Below are 11,828 nucleotides of genomic sequence, written 5' to 3' on the forward strand. Positions count from 1 at the left end.
CTAGCAGATTCACTGGAGTCACCCCCTTGACCGGTACCCACAGACAGCTTTCCTTTTCCTTTTTTGAAGCATCTTGAGGCCCCATGGGAGCTCCCGTTGCAATGGGAACAAACATGTTTGAACTTACAGCTGTTCCCGTATTTGCACTGGCCATCATTAAATTGCCCTCGAAGCACACATACACCTCACCCTTTGCCCTGTCATCCAGCCTCACCGTATCTCCTTTGTCTTTTTCCGTCTGAACCGACACTGAAACACCCGTACATGCTACCTCTGTGCCCGCCGCAGACCCAACCACACCGTAACTAGACTGTGACAACACATGCTGTCCTGGCAACCAGGCTCCTACGGGGGATGCCCTTGACCCGCTCGCTGCCCCACCCTCCATTCTACACAAAATCTGTGACATACTATGCAAGATATCCCTAATCCCCGATACCTCTGCGCCACCGGACCGCCCAAATTCCTCCCCCCTGGCCCTGCAAACTGACCACTACCTCCCCCTAGCAATACAGCCCCTGCGGGTGACAAACCAGACATAGAATCATACTCACGCAGCTGTGCAGGTGCTGTGTCCCCGCCAGCCGGAAATCCTGAGTCCTGACGATCTCTTCCTCCGTCACGGTCGCCGCTGGAATCAGATCCCTCTGAATCCGGTCGCTGCTCAAGGCCCGCGCCCCTGGCCTCCACGTCACCAGGGGGGACCTGAACAGTCCCGGATGATGCAGACAAGCTTCTCACAGAGGATCGCTTCCCGCCAGACCTCCTAGCGCTCCTAGATGCAGCTCTGGACCTTGTCCGACTACCAGACCCAGACGCATGGGCCTGGTTCGTGCTGACGAGACGAACGCTGCCGGGCAACACAGTGTCGCTGCCCGCCTCTACCTCCACTCCGCGTCGTCCAAAGGAGCCAGGCAGCAGGGGTTCCCTGGACTGCTGCCTGCCCGCAGAAGCTTGCTGTGCTGTTCCCCTGGTGCTCCTCCCAGCAGGCACCCCGACAGGAGCATCGCCAGTGGTGCCTGCCGCATGGGGTGCTTCTCCCTCCGTCCTCCTGGTCCCTCGTCTGCTATTATGGCCCCCACCGCAAGTAACAGCATCAGCAGCGCTGCTCCTGCAGGTCGCACATCCGGTGCGGCCCTCACTTCCGGCGCGCCCTCACTTCTGGCGCGGGCCGCAATCCCTGCTGTGCTGCGCCCACAGGCCGGCTGGATGGATTCCTGCCGGGACAAGCGCGGCGGGAAGGGACCGCACCACCACTCTCGCCTCCCGCAGGGTCCCCAGAGGGGCTCCGGAGCCTGCGCCTGTTGCGCGTGGTTACCTCCGGTGACAGTCTCTCCAGTGGCCGGGTCCTCCTGCTTCTTCTCCCCGCTCCTGATGGCGCATCCTGGTTCCCAGCTGCTCCCAGCAGAGCAGACAGCTGGGCCTCGAGCCATCCACCGCTGCGTGACCGGGCGACGTCTCTAAGCCGGACCACCAGGGATTCCACGGACTCCATGTTAAGGTACAATCTTGATGCTGCTCCTCCAGGAATGGCGGTTTTCCCGCACTTTTTACTATATATCAGCCTCTCCCAACTGCTCGCCCCCTCAAACTTCCCACTATGCAATCCCTGCAACCGTAACTTTAAAAAGGGAAACCACCCGGCCAATCCAGGTCATGGGGGGCTTCCCACTAGCTGTGCCTGTCTCCAGCCCCCTCCTTTATTCATGCATTATGACATTGCTGTGTGTAATATCTTTGTACTGTGAAATCACTGTGTGCCTTATCCACCTAATGTGACATCACTGGGTGCATTATTCCTTTCATGTGACATCACTGTGTGCATTATTCCTTTCATGTGACATCACTGTGGACATTATCCCAGTTATGTGACATTAGTATGTGACATCATTATCCCTGTGCGGTGCCATGAGAGAGCTTGTCCCCGAAATGTGACATCACTGTGTTAATTATTCCAATACTGTGATATTATGCCCACGATGTCACTGTGTGCATTTTACTTGTATTGTGACTTCACCGTATATTGTCCCCTTAATGTGATGTCATCGTGTGCACAATCTCCATATTGTGACATCACTATCCCCCCAAAAATGTAAACTTGCTGATAAAGACATGTCCTTATTTCTAGTTTGGCCCCATTATAGGACCCATGTTATGCTGCTGGATCCATCCATGTAGTACAGACCCCCCCTCGGAGCATTACTTCTATGAGACAAGTACAGAGGTTCACATACAAGCACCATCAATTAAACAATATGTGTGTTGCAAAACTATTGACACCCCCAAACTGCTCTTTGCTCAAAGTCAAAACATAGCTGGTTCCTTCCACAAACAGCGCCACCACTATGCACAGTCAGTGCTTGGTATTGCAGCTTGAGCATGAAAATTCTTGCAGGAAGCTTCTTCTCTGTAACTGTTAATGCACAGATGATTACTTTAATGCTTCAAAGATTTATTTTTTTCCATTGCTTAGAAAGAGCCCAAAATATCTGCCCCAACAGTCCGACGATCTCCGAAAAGCCGACGAAAACAAAGTTCAAACTGGGACAAATAGATCTTTTTTTTTTTTTTTTAATTCTCTTTTTTTCTAACATCTTCCTCTGTAAATGGAGCGATGGGGGAGGGCTGCGCGGATACTGTACAGCGATGCTTTCGCATGTTGGCCTCTTGCCTTCTTACTGTTTTATTGTCGATTTTGGCTGAACTCGCAGCTCTGAGACTCTTGCCAAGAAATAGAGAGGTGGGAGGGTGGTGGGGGGAAATATGCTGGGTCCTTTAAGGATACTGGAAAATGGAGCCAGTTTGTGAGTTGGCCACGTCCTGCGAGCAAGTTAAAATGAATCTCAGCGGAGGACGGCCTTTTCCTTCCTGTGCTTTATTTTTTTTCACTCCGAGTGGGGAGAAACAATATTTTGACCATGTCCAAGAAAAGAGAAAATGGAGGAGCCGCAAGTTCAGTGCACATCACCATCTCCGAGAACATATAGAATATTTATCACATTAATAAGTCACAATCAGCGAGTCCATTATAGAAGATGATATAAGCGCGGCTAAGGACGGGAAGCCAGGGACATCTCCTCATCTACTGAGCTACTATATGTACAACTAGTCTTCCTTTCTTTCTTTTTTCTTACTTCTTTTCTTCCTTTTCTATTTCTCCATCCTTACCTTCATTCTTTATTCTTTTTTTCCTTCCTTCCTTTATTTCTTCCTTCTTTTCTCCCTTTCCTATTTTTCCATCCTTACCTACCTTCTTTTACTCTTTTCCTTTCTTTCCTTCCTCACAAACTCTTTCTTTCCCTTCCTTGTTTTCTTATTTCTCCATCTGTACATTCATTTTTCTTCTTTTTCTTTCTTTCCATGTTCACATTTTCCCTTCCTTCTTTCCTCCTTTATCTTTTCTCCTTTTTCCTATTTTACATCCTTACCTACCTTCCTTTACTCCTTTCCTTTATTTTCTTCCTCACATTCTCTCTTCATGCCTTCCTTCATTTTTTCTCTTTCTGTCTTTCTTTCTTTCTTCCTTCCTTCCTCCTTCTTTTCTCCCTTTCCTATTTTTCCATCCTTACCTACCTTCTTTTACTCCTTTCCTTTATTTCCTTCCTCACACACTTTCTTTTCTTTCTTTCTTTCCTACTTTCTTCCATCCTTAACTTCTTTGTTTTATTCCATTCCTTTCTTTCTTGCTTGCTTTCTTTTTCTTTCTTAACTTACTTCTTTTATTCGTTTTGTTTCTTTCATCCATCTCCTTCTCTATTTCTCTCTTCATTTCAACCTTCCTTCCTTTCTTTTAGTCTTTCTTTCATTTCCTTCCTTGTTTTCTTATTTCTCTATCCGTACGTTCATTTTTTTTTTCTTTCCATGTTCACTTTCTCTATTTCTTCCTTCCTTTCTTCCTTCCTTCCTCCTTCTTTATCTTTTCTCCTTTTTGCTATTTTTCCATCTTTACCTACCATCTTTTACTCTTTTCCTTTCTTTCCTTCCTCACAAACTCTTTCTTTCCCTTCCTTGTTTTCTTATTTCTCCATCCGTACTTTCGTTTTTCTTTTTTTTCTTTCTTTCCATGTTCACATTCTCCCTTCTTTCCTCCTTTATCTTTTCTCCTTTTCCTATTTTTCCATCCTTACCTACCTTCTTTTACTTCTTTCCTTCCCTTCCTCACATTCTCTCTTCATGCCTTCCGTCATTTCTTCCTTCTATTCTTACTTCCTTTCTTTCTTTGTTACTTTCTTTTTTTCTTCCTTTCCTTTTTCTTCATCCTTACCTTCATTCTTTCTTTTGTTTTTCCCTTCCTTCCTCCTTCTTTTCTCCCTTTCCTATTTTTCCATCCTTACCCACCTTCTTTTGCTCCTTTCCTTTCTTTCCTTCCTCATAAACTCTTTCTTTCTTTCCCTTGCTTGTTTTCTTATTTCTCCACCTGATCCTTCTTTCTTTCTTCTTTATATTTCTTTCTTTGTTCCCATTCTCTATTTCTTCCTTCCTTCCTTTCTTCCTCCTTCTTTGTCTTTTCGCCTTTTCCTATTTTTCCATCCTTACCTACCTTCTTTTACTCCTTTTCTCTCTTTCCTTCTCTCTTTCCTTCTCTCTGTCCTTCTCTCTTTCCTTTCTCTCTTTTCATCTCTCTTTTCTTCTCTCTTTTCTTCTCTTTCCTTCTCTCTTTTCTTCCCTCTTTCTTTTCTTCTCTCTTCTCTCCTTCCTTCTCTCTTTCCTTCTGTCTTTCCTTCTCTCTTTTCATCTCTCTTTTCTTCTCTTTCCTTCTCTCTTTTCTTCTCTCTTTTCTTCTCTCTTCTCTCCTTCCTTCTCTCTTTCCTTCTCTCTTTCCTTCTCTCTTTTCATCTCTCTTTTCTTCTCTTTCCTTCTCTCTTTCCTTCTCTTTTCTTCTCTCTTTTCTTCTCTATTTTCTTCTCTCTTTTCTTCTCTCATTTCTTCTCTTTCTTCTCTCTTTCCTTCTCTCTTTCCTTCTCTCTTTTCTTCTCTCTTTTCTTCTCTTTCCTTCTCTCTTTTCTTCTCTCTTTCCTTCTCTCTTTTCATCTCTCTTTCCTTCTCTTTCCTTCTCTCTTTTCTTCTCTCTTTCCTTCTCTCTTTTCTTCTCTTTTCTTCTCTCTTTTCTTCTCTTTCCTTCTCTCTTTTCTTCTCTCTTTCCTTCTCTCTTTTCTTCTCTTTCCTTCTCTCTTTCCTTCTCTCTTTCCTTCTCACTTTTCTTCTCTCTTTCCTTCTCTCTTTCATTCTCTCTTTCCTTCTCTCTTTTCTTCTCTCTTTTTTTCTCTCTTCTCTCCTTCCTTCTCTCTTTCCTTCTCTCTTTCCTTCTCTTTCCTTCTCTCTTTCCTTCTCTCTTTTCATCTCTCTTTTCTTCTGTCTTTTCTTCTCTTTCCTTCTCTCTTTTCTTCTCTCTTTTCTTCTCTCTTTCCTTCTCTCTTTTCTTCTCTTTCCTTCTCTCTTTCCTTCTCTCTTTTCTTCTCTCTTTTCTTCTCTATTTTCTTCTCTCTTTTCTTCTCTCGTTTTTTCTCTTTCTTCTCTCTTTCCTTCTCTCTTTTCTTCTCTCTTTTCTTCTCTTTCCTTCTCTCTTTTCTTCTCTCTTTCCTTCTCTCTTTTCATCTCTCTTTCCTTCTCTTTCCTTCTCTCTTTTCTTCTCTCTTTCCTTCTCTCTTTTCTTCTCTTTTCTTCTCTCTTTTCTTCTCTTTCCTTCTCTCTTTTCTTCTCTCTTTTCTTCTCTCTTTCCTTCTCTCTTTTCTTCTCTTTCCTTCTCTCTTTCCTTCTCTCTTTCCTTCTCACTTTTCTTCTCTCTTTCCTTCTCTCTTTCATTCTCTCTTTCCTTCTCTCTTTTCTTCTCTCTTTTTTTCTCTCTTCTCTCCTTCCTTCTCTCTTTCCTTCTCTCTTTCCTTCTCTTTCCTTCTCTCTTTCCTTCTCTCTTTTCATCTCTCTTTTCTTCTGTCTTTTCTTCTCTTTCCTTCTCTCTTTTCTTCTCTCTTTTCTTCTCTCTTTCCTTCTCTCTTTCCTTCTCTCTTTTCTTCTCTTTCCTTCTCTCTTTCCTTCTCTCTTTTCTTCTCTCTTTTCTTCTCTATTTTCTTCTCTCTTTTCTTCTCTCGTTTTTTCTCTTTCTTCTCTCTTTCCTTCTCTCTTTCCTTCTCTCTTTTCTTCTCTCTTTTCTTCTCTTTCCTTCTCTCTTTTCTTCTCTCTTTCCTTCTCTCTTTTCATCTCTCTTTCCTTCTCTTTCCTTCTCTCTTTTCTTCTCTCTTTCCTTCTCTCTTTACTTCTCTTTTCTTCTCTCTTTTCTTCTCTTTCCTTCTCTCTTTTCTTCTCTCTTTTCTTCTCTCTTTCCTTCTCTCTTTTCTTCTCTTTCCTTCTCTCTTTCCTTCTCTCTTTCCTTCTCACTTTTCTTCTCTCTTTCCTTCTCTCTTTCATTCTCTCTTTCCTTCTCTCTTTCCTTCTCTCTTTTCTTCTCTCTTTTCTTCTCTCTTTTCTTCTCTCTTCTCTCCTTCCTTCTCTCTTTCCTTCTCTTTCCTTCTCTCTTTCCTTCTCTCTTTTCATCTCTCTTTTCTTCTGTCTTTTCTTCTCTTTTCTTCTCTCTTTTCTTCTCTCTTTTCTTCTCTCTTTTCTTCTCTCTTTCCTTCTCTCTTTTCTTCTCTCTTTTCTTCTCTCTTTCCTTCTCTCTTTCCTTCTCTCTTTTCTTCTCTTTCCTTCTCTCTTTTCTTCTCTCTTTCCTCCTCTCTTTTCTTATCTTTTTCCTTCTCTCTTTTCTTCTCTTTTCTTCTCTCTTCTCTCCTTCCTTCTCTCTTTCCTTCTCTCTTTCCTTCTCTCTTTTCATCTCTCTTTTCTTCTCTTTCCTTCTCTCTTTCCTTCTCTCTTTCCTTCTCTTTTCTTCTCTCTTTTCTTCTCTATTTTCTTCTCTCTTTTCTTCTCTCATTTCTTCTCTTTCTTCTCTCTTTCCTTCTCTCTTTCCTTCTCTCTTTTCTTCTCTCTTTTCTTCTCTTTCCTTCTCTCTTTTCTTCTCTCTTTCCTTCTCTCTTTTCATCTCTCTTTCCTTCTCTTTCCTTCTCTCTTTTCTTCTCTCTTTCCTTCTCTCTTTTCTTCTCTTTTCTTCTCTCTTTTCTTCTCTTTCCTTCTCTCTTTTCTTCTCTCTTTTCTTCTCTCTTTCCTTCTCTCTTTTCTTCTCTTTCCTTCTCTCTTTCCTTCTCTCTTTCCTTCTCACTTTTCTTCTCTCTTTTCTTCTCTCTTTCATTCTCTCTTTCCTTCTCTCTTTTCTTCTCTCTTTTCTTCTCTCTTCTCTCCTTCCTTCTCTCTTTCCTTCTCTCTTTCCTTCTCTTTCCTTCTCTCTTTCCTTCTCTCTTTTCATCTCTCTTTTCTTCTGTCTTTTCTTCTCTTTCCTTCTCTCTTTTCTTCTCTCTTTTCTTCTCTCTTTTCTTCTCTCTTTTCTTCTCTTTCCTTCTCTCTTTTCTTCTCTCTTTTCTTCTCTCTTTCCTTCTCTCTTTCCTTCTCTCTTTTCTTCTCTTTCCTTCTCTCTTTCCTTCTCTATTTTCTTCTCTCTTTTCTTCTCTCGTTTTTTCTCTTTCTTCTCTCTTTCCTTCTCTCTTTCCTTCTCTCTTTCCTTCTCTCTTTTCTTCTCTCTTTTCTTCTCTTTCCTTCTCTCTTTTCTTCTCTCTTTCCTTCTCTCTTTTCATCTCTCTTTCCTTCTCTTTCCTTCTCTCTTTTCTTCTCTCTTTCCTTCTCTCTTTACTTCTCTTTTCTTCTCTCTGTTCTTCTCTTTCCTTCTCTCTTTTCTTCTCTCTTTTCTTCTCTCTTTCCTTCTCTCTTTTCTTCTCTTTCCTTCTCTCTTTCCTTCTCTCTTTCCTTCTCACTTTTCTTCTCTCTTTCCTTCTCTCTTTCATTCTCTCTTTCATTCTCTCTTTCCTTCTCTCTTTCCTTCTCTCTTTTCTTCTCTCTTTTCTTCTCTCTTCTCTCCTTCCTTCTCTCTTTCCTTCTCTTTCCTTCTCTCTTTCCTTCTCTCTTTTCTTCTGTCTTTTCTTCTGTCTTTTCTTCTCTTTTCTTCTCTCTTTTCTTCTCTCTTTTCTTCTCTCTTTCCTTCTCTCTTTCCTTCTCTCTTTTCTTCTCTCTTTTCTTCTCTCTTTCCTTCTCTCTTTCCTTCTCTCTTTTCTTCTCTTTCCTTCTCTCTTTTCTTCTCTTTCCTTCTCTCTTTTCTTCTCTCTTTCCTCCTCTCTTTTCTTATCTCTTTCCTTCTCTCTTTTCTTCTCTCTTTTCTTCTCTCTTCTCTCCTTCCTTCTCTCTTTCCTTCTCTCTTTTCTTCTCTCTTTTCTTCTCTCTTTCCTTCTCTCTTTCCTTCTCTCTTTTCTTCTCTCTTTTCTTCTCTCTTCTCTCCTTCCTTCTCTCTTTCCTTCTCTCTTTCCTTCTCTTTTCATCTCTCTTTTCTTCTCTCTTTTCTTCTCTCTTTTCTTCTCTCTTCTCTCCTTCCTTCTCTCTTTCCTTCTCTCTTTTCATCTCTGTTTTCTTCTCTCTTTTCTTCTCTTTTCTTCTCTCTTTTCTTCTCTCTTTCCTTCTCTCTTTTCATCTCTCTTTTCTTCTCTCTTTTCTTCTCTCTTTCCTTCTCTCTTTCCTTCTCTCTTTCCTTCTCTCTTTTCTTCTCTCTTTCCTTCTCTCTTTCCTTCTCTCTTTTCTTCTTTCTTTCCTTCTCTCTTTCCTTCTCGTTTTCCTTCTCTCTTTTCTTCTTTCCTTTTCTCTTTCCTTCTCTCTTTTCTTCTCTCTTTCCTTCTCTCTTTCCTTCTCTTTTCTCTTTCCTTTTCTCTTTCCTTCTCTCTTTTCTCCTCTCTTTTCTTCTCTTTTCTTCTCTCTTTCCTTCTCTCTTTTCTTCTCTCGTTTCTTCTCTTTTCTTCTCTTTTCTTCTCTCTTTCCTTCTCTTTTCTTCTCTTTTCTTCTCTTTTCTTCTCTTTTCTTCTCTTTTCTTCTCTCTTTCCTTCTCTTTTCTTCTCTTTTCTTCTCTTTTCTTCTCTTTTCTTCTCTTTTCTTCTCTCTTTCCTTCTCTTTTCTTCTCTTTTCTTCTCTTTTCTTCTCTTTTCTTCTCTCTTTCCTTCTCTCTTTTCTTCTCTCTTTCCTTCTCCATTTCCTTCTCCATATGTCTATCTAGCATCTATCTTATCATTTGACATGGATTGTATAGCTTCAAAACCAAATGTATATGCCGGGAGCGATCCCCACGAGAGCCACCATGTACCTTGATTGGTCCTCGCGAGAGGTGTCATTTTAGAGATGCTGTGACTCAATTGTCTAGACATCACAAGTTGGCTCTTGTCGCAGTTTCTCGGCTCCTTACTCTTGTCCATTTTTCCTGCTTCAGCTTCAAGAACTGACTGTTCAGCCAAACAGGCACCGATGCCTCCAAATATCAGTGACAACTACATAAATATATATATATGTATAAATATACAGTACTGTGCGAAAGTTTTAAGCAGGTGTGGAAAAAATGCTCCAAAGGAACAATGTTTGAATAAACAGAAGTGTTAATAGTTTATGTTTATAAATTATTAAAATGCAAATTGAATAAACAAGAGAAATCTAAATCCTATCAATATTTGGTGACTGTCCTTTGCCTTCAGCATCAGTTCTTTTAGGTACTTGCACAGAGTCAGGTATTTTGTAGGATTATATTCAGGTGTATTAGTAACCAATTATACACAGGTGATAATGATCATCATTTTCACATGTAGCTTGAAACACAGTCATTAACTGAAACAGAAACAGCTGTGTAGGAGGCTTAAAACTGGGCGAGGAACAGCCAAGCTCTACTAAAAGGGTGAGGTTGTGGAAGAAAGTTTTGTGTCACAGATCAAACACCATGACAAGACTGAGCACAGGAATAAGACACAAGGTAGTTATACTGCATCAACAAGGTCTCTACCAGGAAAAGATTTTAAAGCAGACTGAAGGTTCAAGATGTATTCTTCAAGCTCTTATGTGGATGCACCAAGAAATGGGCAATGTTGAGAATTGGACCATGGACTCAGTTGTTGGAGAGGGAAATTTAGTGCCACAGATAAAAGACACATCATGGTTATTTCTATTCAAAATCGGAAGATGTCCAGCAGTTCCATCAACTCAGAACTGACAGCGACCAGTGGGACCCAACTACACCCATATACTGTTTGGAGACATCTGGCCAGAAGTGATCTTCATGGAAGAATTGCGGCCAATAAACCATACCTTCGATATGGGGACAAGTGACAAAAATCTGTACGAAACTATGGAATTGGGGTGTAAAATGGCAGCAGGTGCTCTTGACTGAGAGTCACAATGTGAAATATTTGGCTGTAACAGAAGGCAGTTTGTTCCCTGGAGGCTGGAGAGCGGCACAATATTGAGGGTCTGCAGGAACAGTGAAGCTCAGTGGAGGGTCCTGCAAGTTTGGGGCTGCGCTTCAGCAAATTGAGTTGGGGATTTGCTCAGGAGCAATGGTGTCCTTATTGCCGAGAAATATGGGCAGATACGTATGACTCGCCCCCAGAGCCGTAGGGTACTCGGCAGCCGGGCCGGTGGATGCGGGTGGGGGATATCACGGTGGCTGGCCCGGTCCGTGCCCCAGGGCGGTCAACAAAAAGGGGTTTTATTTATATGGGGTTTTGGAATAGTTCGTGACGCCACCTGTGGAATGCGGCCAAAGGGAGCCGCCGCTGCGGAGCAGCCCTCTGAAGCTGATGTTACTGCAGCAGGGATGGTGTGGCTCTCCACAGGAAGAGCAAGCTCCAGGGCAAGCCTCTTGAGAAAGCAAACAAACTGCTAGGCGAAACGTACGTTGGGGCTCCTTCTTACCACGGTTTACCACCTTCCCAGCGCTCTCCATCTATCTCTTGGTAAGGCATTTGTTACTTACTGACCAGGGCTACATGTTATTATGGCAGACTCCTGCCTTAAATGGATATTGTGTGTACCCCTGGTTTATATTTGATTTCTTCTTTTTTGCCTGCCGTGCTCTTTCCCATCTTCCTTGCCTTTACCCAATGCAATGGTCTGGGGGTTATGAGCTTATGAGTACAGGGTGTTTCGGATAGTATGCACTTTTCTGTCTTTCCATGCTATGACTATATTACCTATGTGATGATGTTTATTTATTGAACTTAATTATTAAAATTTCTATTGCTCTTTACCATTTTGCTCCTTGTTCCTCCTTTTTATCAGTGTAGGTGTTGTTGGTTGCGCTGGGCGTTGTGGTGCAGGGGGAAGATGGCGCAGCTAAAATAATGGACGGAGGCGGTGCAGTGCAGTCATCCGAGTCTTTACTCACAGTTATTAAGTTCCTCAGGTTGCACTGTCCAGCTTACAGCCTCCCACGTCGCGCTGCGTTCACCAGAACGGGGGTTCAGCTATTCCTCAGGTAGATTAGGAGCACTTAACGGAACCCCACTTCCTTGTGTTCCCTCACTAGACCGTCTTCACGCTGGGTCTTTCTCCCTCCTGCCCTGCGCTTCCCCACTCTTACTCCCGCTCGGGTGCTCTGAAGTCCCTCCTGTCTTGTTGGAGTTTCCCGACCTGCTTGACCCTCACGGAGATTAGAATGAGGCTTCGGCAACTGACTATATAAGCCAGAAGCCTCCGGTTTTCCCAGCCGAGACTTGGAGTAACACGGCTGGCCCAGGGGCCGGTCCCCTTCTTGCGGCCTACAATCCCTCTGTCTTCTGACAGATTCGGGGCGTACGGGTGCCGTCGTGCACTTGCCGTACCCCCTGGGATCCCTCTTACTTGAACGGAGCCTACTCCTCTGCTCCCCTCCTGGGCCTCTATGACTGGGCCGTACTTATGGAGCAGAGCTCCTAATGAGACTCTGCTCCCTGACTGACTTCTCTGTT

The sequence above is a fragment of the Phyllobates terribilis genome, unplaced genomic scaffold (genome assembly GCF_046119375.1).
Source record: "Phyllobates terribilis strain yellow unplaced genomic scaffold, ASM4611937v1 Scaffold_10__3_contigs__length_209671492, whole genome shotgun sequence".
NCBI lineage: Eukaryota > Metazoa > Chordata > Amphibia > Anura > Dendrobatidae > Phyllobates > Phyllobates terribilis.